This window comes from Octodon degus, unplaced genomic scaffold (genome assembly GCF_000260255.1).
Source record: "Octodon degus isolate 3935 unplaced genomic scaffold, OctDeg1.0 scaffold00007, whole genome shotgun sequence".
In the NCBI taxonomy this organism is placed as follows: domain Eukaryota; kingdom Metazoa; phylum Chordata; class Mammalia; order Rodentia; family Octodontidae; genus Octodon; species Octodon degus.
Genome location: NW_004524583.1, coordinates 19,237,942 through 19,252,240, shown reverse-complemented (window position 1 = coordinate 19,252,240; position 14,299 = coordinate 19,237,942). Strand labels below are relative to the sequence as shown.

The 14,299-nt window shown below is 44.6% G+C and overlaps 1 protein-coding gene, 1 non-coding gene and 1 pseudogene across 3 annotated transcripts in view; 2 read left to right on the top strand and 1 right to left on the bottom strand.

Moving 5' to 3' along the window:
* The window catches only part of Ppp2r5e (protein phosphatase 2 regulatory subunit B'epsilon), a 180,729-nt gene that overhangs the window by 151,874 nt on the left and 14,556 nt on the right, over positions 1-14,299 (bottom strand). The gene's annotated exons all lie outside the window — the stretch shown is intronic.
* Positions 4,678-4,805, top strand: LOC111813426. Its single transcript, XR_002818699.1, has one exon. It is a non-coding gene; the product is annotated as a small nucleolar RNA SNORA40 (small nucleolar RNA).
* LOC101572320 lies at positions 7,233-7,591 on the top strand (annotated as a pseudogene).

Here is a 14,299-nt window from a genome sequence, read left to right as displayed (position 1 = left end):
AAAAAAAAAGACTTTTCTATGCCTAATAGCCGTTTCCTATCTGGCCGGGAGCTTTCACCAACCTCGCAAGTGCATGTGGCAATGACCAGCATCCCTCTAGATGTTTCACAACGACCACCGGCAGCGTCATCCCCTACATCTAGCTCTCCAACCACTCCCACACACCAGCTGGGGAAGGCACATGAGCACAACGCTTCCACACCTGCCACGTGCAGTGCAGCTCACGCCTGCCAAGGCGAGACCTTAGGTTCAGCGCAATGCAGTAACTCTGACAACTTCCAACTGTTACTTCACTCAAAAAAAATTTTAAATGCATTTTAAAATTCAGTAAGCAAATGAGATATCTAGTGACAAATTATTTTATATCATATAGATGGATGGGCTAAATGTGTATCTTATTGCTACATTTTAGACATACATAATGATCACATTCATCACAGGAAATTTGTACCTGCACAGGATCTCTCTTCTTTTCCCATTCATCTCCCTCCTTAATCCCTCTGCCCCTCATTTACAAAAGCTTTATTTCCCTTTTTCCTTCTACTCTTTTCTTTTTCTTGTCCTGTCTTTTCTTCCTCCCTCCGCCTCCCTTGTTCCCCTTCTCATCTGAACATTCAGAAGATAAATGTACACTCACTTGCCTAAACACAGTACACAAAGAGAGACCATCTTAACAAGATCTTCTTAAGACCCAAGTCTCAAGACTCCGATAATAATATTTGTAAGTACATAACAACTCTTTGCAGGGCTGGGGATGTAGCTCAGTGGTGCTAAGTGCAAGGCCCTGCACTGGATCACTGTACCAAAAAAGACAGACAGACACAGACAAACAGACATACAGACATACACATACACACATACATACGTACACACATAACAATGATGGCAAAAAACATAACGTTTGGTTCCTGGGAATGAGCTGGATCCTGTGCTATGTTAACTGCCTCACAGCCACCCACCCCACTAGGCGAGTTCTTACCACCCATATTCTTCAAGTAAGTCAAACAAGGCCACCAAGAAAGAGGCAAAAACATCTTCGTGTTTGTTTGGATGGTTGGTTTTCGTTTTGGTTTGTTTTTGGTTTTTTTTTTCAGACTTAATTCATTTTATTTTTGCGTAAAAACCCTTTATGTTGTAGCTACTGCTGGAGCTTGAGTCCTCTGGACAGAGACTCTGATGTGGGTTTTCACAAGCTGGTCAGTGAATTCCTGATAGGGAGACTTGGTGAACACAGTCTCTTTCCGGAGGTCAGGGGTCAGATAGCTGTAGGTCTTGGAGATGGCATCAAAGGTGGCCTTAGCAAAGTTGCTCAAAGTAGCGGTGCAGCCCCTAGCAGAGGTGTAGCAGTCATCGATACCAGCCATCAGCAGCTTGGGCACAAGGGCTGAGACAACGCCAGTGCCTCTGGGGGCAGGGATCAGACACACCAACACAGAGCCACAGCGGCCTGTCACCTTGCAAGGAACAGTGTGGGGTTTGCCAATCTTGTTTCCCCAGTAGCCTCTTGTAACAGGGACGATGGAGAGCTTGGCCAGGACAATGGCCCCACGAATGGCAGTGGCTACTTCCTTGGAACACTTTACACCCAGGCCAACATGACCATTGTAGTCCCCAATGGCGACAAATGCCTTGAACCTGGTCCGCTGGCCAGCATGAGTTTGCTTCTGCACAGGTATGATCTTCAGAACTTCATCCTTGAGGGATGAGCCCAGGAAAAAGTCAATAATCTCGGGCTCCCTGATGGGTAAGGAAAAAAGGTAAATTTCCTCCAGGGACTTGATCTTCACGTCTTTGACCAGACGGCCCAGCTTGGCAACAGGAATCCACTCTTTGTCCTCGGCCTTACCACCGCGATCCCCGTGGCCTCGCCTCAGCCCCGGCCTCTGCCGCCCCTGCGACCTCGAAGGCCACTGCCGAAGCCTCTCAGGAAGCCACTGCGGCCTCCCATGCCTGGGCCCCCAGGGCCTCCCGCTGCACCGGCATCATCCGCCATTTGGTGTTTCCCAGAAAAGAAGAAGCGGTTTTGGTTTTTGGAGACAAGGTCTTGTGTAGTTCAGGCTGCCTCTGAACCAACTATATAGGTCAGGCAGGCCTCGAACTTGCAGCAATCCTCCTGCCTGAGCCTCCCAGGTGCTGAAATTACAGACGGGCACCACCAAGCTTGGTGAAAAAACATCTTTAATTATTCTCACATTTACAGACAAAATGAGTGTCAAAATCATTAACTCTGATACCCAAATGTGCAGAAATTATTCTCTTTAAGAGAGTACACAATTATACACAGCTTTGTCTAAAAGGGGGAAGGGGACTATTCCTAGCCAAGAAATGTAGGCGGAATGTACTACACTAACCCAAAAATGGAAAAGAATAGCCTAGTAAAACTGTGAAGAAATATAATTTCACCAAGATTATTTGAATGCCAACTATAGATTTGTGCTCACAGGAATCCACACTGTCTGACTAATCACGAGATGACTAAAATGATTTTGAAATTCTTTAACCACTTAGGTACAACACTGGTCAGCCAGGACTGCCATGCGCCCCAAACTCCATGGCCCTCACCTTGATTCTAGCAGTTCCCCCACAGCTTGGTGTCCCGGGGCCCTCTTCTAAAGGGACTTGCAAACTGTCCCAAATCCCTGCTGCCCCAGCCCTGGCGCCCAGGAGCACTCACCCCACTCGGCTGCTGCCACCCACAGAACAGGCACAGATAACTCTCGGTGATTTACATGATAACAGTAAGCATTCAGTGAAACATAAAATTAGCAAATGACAAGGAGGTGGATTCAATTTTTAACTTCATTCAATTTGTCAAATGTAAAATACTTCCAATTATTTATTCTGAAATAATGTTCATAATAACCATAACACCACAAATGTTAAATGCTTGGCCTAGAAATGGTTTACACTTGCTTCAATTCTTATTTAATGACTATCAATGTAGGCTGACAGTAATTCTAGCACTAATCATCTATACTCCGTAATACAATTAAATCTACTGCATTACATCCCCATTATTCAGCTGTTTATAAAACAGTGAGTTAAAACACTCAAACCCAAAGATCAAGGCTTTTAATACTGCAGAGGCATCTACGGAGCATAAAGCTAACCCTACAGGTGGATTTTATTTACCTCTCCTAAATATTTTTAATTTTTGTACTAAAAATTTTATTTTCTGTATAGTCTGAAAGTAAATTGGCAACTTTCTACATGCAAAACATTAAAGGATTTGCTTTCAAAAATCTCAGTACTGTAAAACATGACAAGTATGGTGTTATCATAAGAAAACTTTTTTTTTTGGGGGGGGGCTTTTTGAGACAGGATCTTGCTATGTATGTAGTTCAGGCTGACCTTGAAGCTGCTATGTAGCCCAGGGTTGGCCTCAAACTTAAGGCCATCCTCCTGCCTCAGCCCACAGAATGCTGGGATTATGGGTGTGCACCACCACACCTGGGTTTTTCTTAAAATTTTAAATTCCAATTCTAATTAATACTCAGACTACCTCAAAGTAATCACCCATCATAATGCTACTCATCACGTGGAATAGCAAGACTGTATAACACAAATACAGAAACATGAGGAGGCAGCATTATCCCTCATGACTGTGCAGGGCTCTGTGATGATTTGCATATGTTATATTTGCATATCTGTGGGTAGTAAATACCCTTAGGATCAAGGACGTAGGCTGAAGTGCTTGGGCTCTGACCACTTGCTGGCTGCCACTTTTCAGGGCTGTGTGAGAAGAGCCCAGCAACCCACTGGCTCCACATACAGACCTCAGTATAAACATCACTTCCAGCCCAGCATGGTGGTGCATGCCTCCAGCACTGGAGGTGGAAGCAGGAGGACCACCACAAGCTCCATGCCTGCCTGGGCTACATAGTAGGTTCAAGCCCAGTCTGAATTGTATAGTGCCACTCTGGCCCAAAAAAGCAAAGCAAACACAAAAAACCCACATCATTTCTTCCAAGAATAGCCAGCTTAGTTCTCCAGTCCCTGAATGGACAGCTTCGATCTCCAGCATCATGCTAGTTTCCTCTTCATCTAGTGAATAATATATATCTTGCCCAAGAAAAGCAAAAACCAATCTTATTTCACTCATCACTGTGCTCCCTCCCAAGACACTGTCCAGTGCTTCACACTGCTCCTGAGAAACCTGTTGACCAAATGGACTGAATTCTGCACCCCATGAGTGAGTTCCCAGGTCAAATGCAGGCTCCCTGCATAGCTGTTTGATTTACATATGCTTTGGAAACACACAGTATGATTCCTTCACACTTTACCATAATCCAAGCGTAGGTAAAAGCTACCCTCTTAAGCCCAAAAGTATGTCTCAAGAATGTACCATTCCAGACCATCCCATGAAACCAGAAAAGCCTGAATTTTAGGCATCTGAAATGTCTATTACAATGTCAAGATGTAAATCTACATATAGTGAAATATAACTCTATCTAGCGTCTTTCCAGGCATAACTGAGAAATGCAAAGTTTTCTCAACCGCTAACGGCTATCCCAAGGCCATGCCTGGAAACATATAGTGGGCCTTCCCCAAGATGTGGCCACCACACCCTAGACCTTCACTGAATTGTTTCCAATTAAAAGTCTAAGCTTGCATGAAGTAAAAAACATTTTTAAATAACAGACTACCACTAAAACTCTCAATTTAGTAGCGTGTGTGTGTGTGTGTGTGTGTGTGTGCGTTTTATTTGCACAAAGACTCATGGACAAGCACAAAAAGCAAATCATCTTTTGCAACATAGAATTTACTGTTCAGGATGAGCCTGGATACATAAAAGAAGGAATACTGTCAGGTGTGGTGGTACACGCCTGTAATCCCAGCACTCAGGAGGCTGAGGATCACTGCAAGTACAAGACCAGCCTGGGGCTACAAAGTGAGCTCAAGTTCAGCCCAAACTATATAGCAAAACTCTGTCTTAAAAAAACAAAGAACAAGGGCTGGGGAGATGGCTCAGTAGAATAAGCACTTGCCTAGCAAGCCCAAGGGCCTGAGTTCAATCCTTGGTTCCGAAAAAAAAAAAAAAAAAAAGAACAAAAAAAAAGGGGGGGCTATCATGACAACCAAGACAGTTGATAAAGTGATGGGGTACAGATGACCATAAAGGTTGACTCCTGAACTGAGAAGCTGATAATTAAGGCACAGAACATGAAGGAAATGTTGGCTCTGTTGGCTTCATATTCCTAAATAATGCTAATGCCAAATGTCCTTTCTCTTAAAAGTAACCTTGAAAGCTGATGTCTAGCTTGCAGGTACTGCCAAACCCCACACATCTGCACCGTTCTCCAGTGTGACAGCACAGGAAGGACATGACTGCACCCACTCCTGTTTAGTGAGGGTTCCTCAAACTAAGAACCAGGCAGACACATTACCCTAAAAATGGCCCTTATGGAACTGTTTGAGGAACCTGGACCCCAAAGATCCTGAAGGGTAATTTTAAGATTGTCCCGAGTTTTATCCACTATTCCAAATTAAAAACAGCACCACTGGTATAGTGGTATCATTCAAGAGTCCCACAGTTCCAAATTAAAGACTTTTGAGAGCTGACAGGACAAGTGTGGGCTATGCACAGGCTCTTCTCCTGAAGATGAGCCACACTCAAGCTTCAGAGGAACTTGAAGGGCAGTGGGAGAAATATCAGCACTTGAAATTCTACAAATAAATACTGACTTTTCCAAAACATTACACATACCCATTTGTATGCATTATTTCTATGTACCAACCTAAAAAATATATATATTTTTACTGTTTTTCAAAAATCTATGGGGCCGGGGAGATGGCTCAGTAGGATAAGCACTTGACTGGCAAACGCAAAGATCTGAGTTCAATCCCCGGTTCCACAAAAAAAAAAAAAAAAATCTATTAACTAGGGGCTGAGGACTTACCTCAGTGGTAAAGTGCCATCCCAGCATGCTTGAGGTTCCTAGGTTAAATCCCTAGCACCATTAAGAAAAATAAATAAAGTCCCATCAATTGTAGATGTAATTAAAGAGAAAATATACAGATAACTATATGGAAGACAGTGTAAAAAACTATCTGTAGAGGCTGGTTGACTGTATTAACTTGAGAAGTTTAGATGCTTAAATAAATTGGCTCAGCAATTCTACACCTAGGTGTAGTGGACCTACAGATGGATTTCTGTTCTTCAGAAGAGCTTCAGTCTTCCCTTCAGCTTGCGTGGCATCTCCTGGCTTCCAGCATAAACTCTTTGGCTTCTGCCTTGGCTCCTTCCGCCTTCCAATGGTCAGCTTTGTTGCATACCCATCAGCCTCCTGATAGGGACTTGCGCAGACACTGTGATGAGCTCAAGACCTTGAACTGAATGCTCCAGACTGGTGTGCAGGCATCCACTGCACACTTCTTCCTCCAATTCTGTGGCTGACCACTGTAAGCCAATCTTGTTTGTATATCACGTGTTATAGCTGTTTCTCTAGCAAAACCCTGACTGATACAGAAATTGGTACCAGGAGTGGAGCCATTGTTGTGATATTGGCTTAAGAGCTTTGGGAATTAATTCTTTATCACTGGGCAAAGAGGCAGCCCCTGTATGCTATAAACATATTGGAGACTCTGGTCAGGGCTTGGAAAAATCAGAATACTGATGGAAATGCTACCGGTTAAGATGGAAGCTCCAGAGGCCTCAACTGACAAGTACTGCATTGGCTGCTGGATCCCAGTAGTACACTGTGCTTTGGCAGTGAGCTGGTCCTCATTTTGCTTGTGTTTAGGGATATTATCTGGTTGGCAGAAAAATTTCAATGTAGTCTACTGTTGGGAAGGTGTCATGGTTACTGTTGAATAGATTTTAGCCAGATCAATGTCGGAAATCAAAAGTGAAGAGCCAGCAAGGTGATATAAAACATTTGGCTCTAATGGAGCTGCAGGTTGCAAGGTTAAAATAGGAAAACAAGGGGCCAGCAAGATAGCTCAGTGGCCTAAAGCATCTGCGTAGGCAAACTTAGGCAGGCACAGGGGACCATGGTTCAATCCCCAGCACCATATGTCATACCAGCCCTACCTGCAGGGCAGGCTGAGCCGGCCCAAAAAAAGGAAAAGAAAAATAGGAGAATATGGTTGATGAGGAGGAAAAGGACAACTGAAAAATAAACTGAAACCTTTCACTTCAAATGTATGTGAACTGCAAGAGAGCTCTGTTTCTGTCTTGCCATACCTTGTTAAAGTTACTGGAGCATGGTGAGTGAGAGGCACCTACAGAGATGGATGGATTCCTCGTAATCTGGTGCCACAGGACCACCACCTTCATGGACGCCAAGGAATCAAGCACTGTGTTCAAGCTGAAGCACATCATCATCGAGGGCATCCTCAAGGAGCCTCCCAACAAGCAGAGAGACTGTACAAGGATGACCAACTTACAGAAGACGGCCAAACACTGAGAGAGTGTGGCTTTACCAGCCAGACCTCAAGGCCACAGGCCCCAGCCATAGTGGGGCTGGCCTTCCAAGCAGAGGATATCTTTGAGGCCCTGCACACTGAGCCCTTATCTAGCCTGCCAGAGCTTCCAGATGGGAAGCCTCGGCACTCTGGAGACAGCGCCAATGAACAAGCTATGCAGTGAGGATCCGGGGCCCACCCCAAGGCCCACTGCCCCAATAAAAGAGATTTGGCTGTCAAAAACCAAAAAAAGTTTTAAAAAGTTAATGGGAATCAAGGGCTGTAAAAGAAATAGTTCTTTTAATGTGATTTTAATGTCCTTCTTAATAAGGTTAGTCAAAGTATTGTGGTTTAAATGTTGAATTTTGGTCACCCTTTGAGTATTTTGCTTTTGGTACTAAAATGAATGTAATAAGAATTGTATATATGTGATTATTAAATAAATGTAACTCTGAAAAAACCAAGACATGTAAACTGATCATAAATCTACCACTAGAGACTACGGACTAAGGAAATATGTATGATTATCAAGTTGACCAGAGTGGATTGTGCTGGATTGACAATTGTGGTCAACTTGTAGCACCCAGTTGAACTGAATCAGCATGGTGCTAGGCATGAAGGGCCCATCTGAGAGCTGTTGACAACATAAAAAGATGAACTGGAGGAGAAATGGGTGCCATTTGGGAACTGTTGGTTCTCTTGGTGCTGTTGGTTCTCCTGAAGAAGCTTGTCATGCTGGCTTTTCTGATATGAACTTGGCTGTCTTCATCACTGAAGGAGCTCGGGACCTTGCTGTTGCTGAAATGGCTGCATTTCACTTTGCGGGAGCTCTGGTCCTTACTTTGTATATTTAGTACAGGGTCTTACTACACAGATTGGATTTGTAGTGATTCTCCTGTTTCAGCCTCCCAAGCGCTGGGATTACAGAAGCACACCACCACACCCAGTCTCAGTCACCATCTCAGCACACCCCAGGGGCGGGGCAACCCCAGCCACTGCATACTGCCTAAGCAGGCACATTAGTCCACTGACTTATCTGGCCGGCCCTCTGGTCCTTACTTTGAACATCGCTTTCTGGCTCCAGTGCAGATCCCTCAGCTGGCTGGCACAGATCTTTCATCCTGCTAAAACAAACTTTATAGCTTCCATTGCTGACCTTTGGGCCTTCCCAATGCAGATCACCGCAACAGGCCTACGTGAGATACTGTCATGGACTCTTGGCCTCCAGGTGGACTCATGGGGGCATTGTGACGGTCTCTAAGTCTTCAGCTGGATTCACGTAGGCCATGCCCTCGACTGGATTTTTTTGGTCATTAGTGTATGGACAGATTTCCTGCCCTCTTTCAAACTTGACTCTTTGGGTGACTATTACAAAATAATCCTAAAAATTCTGTGTACTATATTAAATTCTGTGAGATTGGGTGTGGTGACGCACACCTGTAATCCCAGAACTTGGGAGGCTGAAAAACAAGGATCACAATGAGTCCTATCTGTGTAGTGAGACCCTATACTAAAAACATTAAAAATAATAAATTTTTAAAAATAAAATATATTAAATTGTTCTCCTTGCAAACCCTGACTACAATGGTACTGAAACTTCTTCTTACTGTAGAAAGTCCCGAGTCAGCCGGGCATAGTGGTGCGTGCCTATATTCCCAGCACTTGGGAGGCTGAGGCAGGACTGCTGTGCTTGAGGCCAATAGTAAATTCAAGGGCAGCCTGAACTACATAGTGAGATGGTCTCCAAAAAGAAAAAATCAAAAAAGACCCATGTGTCAATCTGTTTTCCAGTCATTGTGACTTTTGCTCACAAAGCAGAGATAAGCACCAGTCCTTCCAATGCATAGCTATCTTTCTGAAAATCTAATGGGATGAGACAAAGGTCCAAAGGTCGAAGTACTCTTCTGACTCAGAAAATTCTTCCCTTTTGTAATAAATGTCCCTGATCGTAAAAGAAGTCATTCAAAATACTGTGCGCCTTTAACATGCAAGACCGGCAACAGTCCTGATCTTTAACACCTCTAAAATAAGACAGCACACAAGGAGCCTGAACCCGCTATTACTGGTCACCTCTCCATCGCTGGACAAAATATCTGACACACACAATTTAAAGTAATGGCTTGGGGGCCTGGCCTTAGCTCAGTTGTTTAAGTGGTTGCTTCCACAAAGCTGTCAGCCTCAGGTTGCTGGAGTTCGAACCTCACACCTCTCCAGCTGGCCAAAAAGTGCCCTGAAGGCATTCAAGGAACAAAAAAAAAAAAGCCTTAAAGTAATGGTTTATTTTTGCTCCTGGTTTCAGGAGTCTCAGTACATGGTTTTCTGGCTCCACTGCTCTCAGGTCTCTGGCAAGGCAGAAACAGCACAGTGCAAGGGCAGGGAGGAAGAAGGGGCTCACCTCATGGCAGCCAGGAAGCAGAGTAAGCACAGAGCCGAGGCCACACACAGCCCAGTGTACTGCTTCCTCCACAGGCCCTTTCAGCTAGGAGCTTGCCATGAGGCCAACCCACTGCTGAGATCAGCACCTCTGCAACCCACTGGCCTTCGCTAGGCCTCAACTAGAGGCCGCAGACTTTGCTGCAACGGAGAGCAGTTCTCCATACTTGAATGTGCTGGACATTTCCTACTGAATCCCAAATAGTCAGGCTGAATTCTCACTGCATCTGCTCCTAGGAAATGGCCGAGAGGATCCCCTACCAATGCTAGATGCTGCCTTCTGGGATATTTCAGCCAAAATCTAACCCAAAGCCCATATTTCTGTATTACAGGATGGTACTTTTTCCTGAAATGTTATTTTCCACATTCTTATTTTATATATTAGATACAGGGTCTCACCACACAGATCAGATTTGTAGTGATCCTCCAGTTTTCAGCCTCCCTGCTGCTGGGATTACAGGCATGTGCCACCACACCCGGTCTCAGTGGCCTGCTCTCAGCACACCTGGGGGAGCGGGGGCCAGTGTGGCATGTGGTACCGGGGATCAAAGCTGGGTCCCTGCACTTGCCTAAGCAGGTGCTTAAGTCTACTGAGCTATCTCGCTGGCCCTTTCTTTTTAATGCTTTAACATTTTGCTTTCCACAGTGTTCCTGGAACAAGCAACCCCGATTTCATTAAATTATAATCTAACATCACTGTAAGATAAAAGTCTTTCACAGTGCCCACATAACAAATAACTTGTGCCAGACCTCTTCTCTCACAACAATGAATTATGAAACATGATCCAGGTCCACAGGACTGACTCTAAGAAAGATCAATAGCAGAAAGAAAGGAAGTAAATGCATACTAACTAAGCAATCCATTACCCATCAAGCAATCTACCTACCTGAGCTCACTCAATCCTCAATCACCTTCACAAAGTTAAGAGTCCCACACAAAGCACGAAGGAGGTTAAGTAACCAACATCTCGGCTCACAAAGCTGGGCTTATTGCCTGGGCTCTGACCCAGGTCCTTCCACCAATCGGCCAGTTCTCCAGAAACAAACACAAGTGGTCAAGGACATCACCATCCCAGGCAGGACACTCTTCCTCACTGCCCTGATGCTAACTGGCTTCCAGAAGGTCCTGAGACATGTCCTCCCCTCAGTCCCAGCTTCCCTTCCTGCCCAGCCTGCAGAGCCCAGAGTCCTCCCAGACCCATGGAGCTGCTACTGGCCTGGTTGAACCCCCGGCTCCACTCTTTTCATCACTTCAGTCTCACTGTAACTTGTTTGGAAAGAATCAGTAGCAAAATTATTCACTTAAGAAATCTTCCCAACATAGCAAGAGTGAACTCTCACCTCCATTAGCCTCAGGTCTCAGCTGGGTTTACATAGGGTTCAGTCACAATATAGGAGATGCTGGCTTTGGGATCCCACACAGGCCTCCCCCTGCCTGAGTCAGCAAGGGAACAGCAAGCACACCTGGCTCTTCATGTCGTGAGGTGTGCATGACAGGGCCAAGATTCATGTCACAATGCTGGGCGGCTCTGAGCCACCATTAGTACGTTCAGCTCTGTCCCATCAGGCAGCATGGGACAGCCTGTGAAACAGGCCCCCATGGGACACTGCTGCATGCACCACCAGAGGTTCAAGCCAGCAGACACATGCTAAGAGTGACACCATGTGGCACATTGCCTGGCACATAGCAGAGCCAACAAATATCCTTTTCCCTCACTGGCTGCCAACCTTTATCTCCAGCAAACAACCTTTATCTCCAGCAATCTCCCTTTCACCTTTCAGATCCACAGCTGTCGGGGTGGGGGGCTGCCTTTTCAGAGCCAAACGCGACTTCACCATTGATGTCCTACTCACCCAAACTGGTCTTTCAAATGGTCCTGACCCAGCACCTCCAAATAACCACACTCCAGTCATGCCATCGTTTCTATCTACAGACACCTATTAAAATTCTGTTTGGTATCCAAAAGAATGACAAACTGGGAGGGACACCAAGGAAAAGGAACCTTCAGCCATGAAGTCACCCCTATACAGAATGTGATTCTACATTAAATTTCCAAAGCAAATCCTGTTTCTGCTCTGAAGAAAACTTTCCCCACCTCAGAGCAGCAGCCCCAACCTTCGGGGAGACTGCTTTGAGATGGCCCTGCACCTTTGTCTCTGAAAATGCCAACCTATACAAGACATGAGCACTGGCCAGAATTTCAGAAGGATCAAGGGGCTCCTAAAACCCAGCCCAGACAGGGCCCTCAGCAAAGCAGCCATCTGTGACAGCCCCTACACGCTGGTCCTATTCAGAGTACAGGCTTTTAATGAGTAATAAACTCAAGAGCCTGAAAACCTGGAGGAGGCACACTAAAAGAGAGGTTTTCTCATTCAACCTTTCCCTACCTCTCTCTGGCTCAAAACAAAATGCTGCAAACCTATCATGGGTCATAGCCTAAAGAGGAGGCCCTTCTTTGAAGGAGAAATCTCCAAGCCAAGCTGTGCTCCAACCAGTGTGTATGTGGGGAGGGGCAAGGAAATGAAGTATTAGGACACCCCGTCTTATTTTCTAATGTCACCCTTCCTAAGTTTCTGTGCTCTGTGAGTTTGAATGTATGTTATATATTTATATAAAAGCACAATATAAAGAAAATTACAGCCAATTGTGGTGACATACACCTGCAGTCCCAGACTTCAGAGGCTGAGGCAGAAGGATCTCTGTGAGTTCAAGGCCAGCCTGAGCTACATTGCAAGTCCTTGCCTCAAATAAAACAAGGAGAAAGTTACATAAAAATCTGAAGGTTCTACCTTGGCAGACAACTACCACTATAAGTGTATTTGGGAATAATTTTATCTGGTGACTGCACAGATGGAATTTTCCTTGAAAGTAATTCGAAGGGCTGGGAGAGAGCTCAGTGGTATAAAGCATCTGCCTGGTAAGTACAAGGTCCTGAGTTCAAGCTCCAGGACCATTTAAAAAAAAAAAGGGGGGGGGGGGGGGCCGGGTAGATGGCTCAGTGGAATAAGCGCTTCCCTGGCAAGTGCAAGAGCCTGAGTTCGATCCCCAGTTCCAAAAAAAAAAAAAAAAACCTAAAACACTAATGTAACTATATTAGCCATTTTAGAATCCTCTCCCTGAAGTAAGAAGCCAGTCTGAAACTAACATTAACTATATAGCAAAGCTGAGATCATTCTAGAAGAACTGCTTCTCCTTTTTGCTTTAAAAGCCTAATTCCTATAGCTCTACATACTCCATATGTTATTTCCTTAAATGGGAATAATCTGTGTAATGAATTCAAAAAAATAAAAATCAACTGAAAACACTAATAAGCATTTTCCATTCTGCAGTTTCTCCAATAATTACAGTAGTTAATACTCTTTTAATTCCTACAGTGTTCCCAACAACTGAACTAAATGTTTTACCTGCTAAAGCAAGTAAATAATCTAATTATATAATATGGTTTCTATTAGCCTCCTAATTTTGAAGACAAGAAAACCGAGGCATAAAAGTCCACTGGTTCTGAGTGGTGGCCCCAGAAGTTAATTCCAGACAGGTACAGATGACCCTGGAGCTTGCATTCCCACCTGAGGGAAGCCCTGTCTCCTTCGGGTAATGTATACAAATTATATTGCTCAATTAAGATATCCACTACAAGTGTAGTTCTACTGTAAAATAAAAATAAATTCCTATTGTTTCTAAATCTTCAATCTTCAAGGACCAGCCAAATAGGTCAATGGTTTAAAGCGCCTGCAATCAGGCACCGGCGCCAGTCCCAACCCGGGGGCCCACTAAGATAGCTAACTGACACTGGGCGCGGTGGCATGCACCTGTAATCCCTGCTCTCGGGAGGCTGCAAACAGGCAGATCACTGAGTCCGACCTAGCAGTGAGCCCCTGAACACCCTGTAAAACCATCCCCAAAAACAATAAATAAAACAATCTTCAAATATAAGAGGTAGGAAAATGTTCAAGTAGTAAAAGATGTCATCTTTGCAAAAAAATAGCACCAAAGCCTTTTTGAAATATCTAGAAACTGGGGCCAGGGAGATGGCTCAGTAGAATAAGCGCTTCCCTGGCAAGCGCAAGAGCCTGAGTTCAATCCCCGGTTCTGCCAAAAAAAAAAAAAAAAAAGAAGTATCAAGAAACTTTAATGATTTTTTTCAAGCATTACAAAATCAAATTATTCATACAAACCAACATTATAAGTTTCACAACTGAAAGAATATTTGACCACAAAATCCTGCTCTGAAGCTCCAGTGCAATATTTTTTTTTAATTTTATTTATTATTTGTGTGTGTGTGTGTGTGTGTGTGTGTGTGGCCAGCTCAGTCCACCAGGGGGCAGGCTGGCTGGCATGTGGTGGCTGGGGTATTGAACCGTGGTCTCTGGGCTTTGCTAAGCTTGTTCTAAGTAGGTGCTTTAGACCACTGAGCCATCTCACCAGCCCCTCCAGTGCAATATTAAAATATCCTGGGGG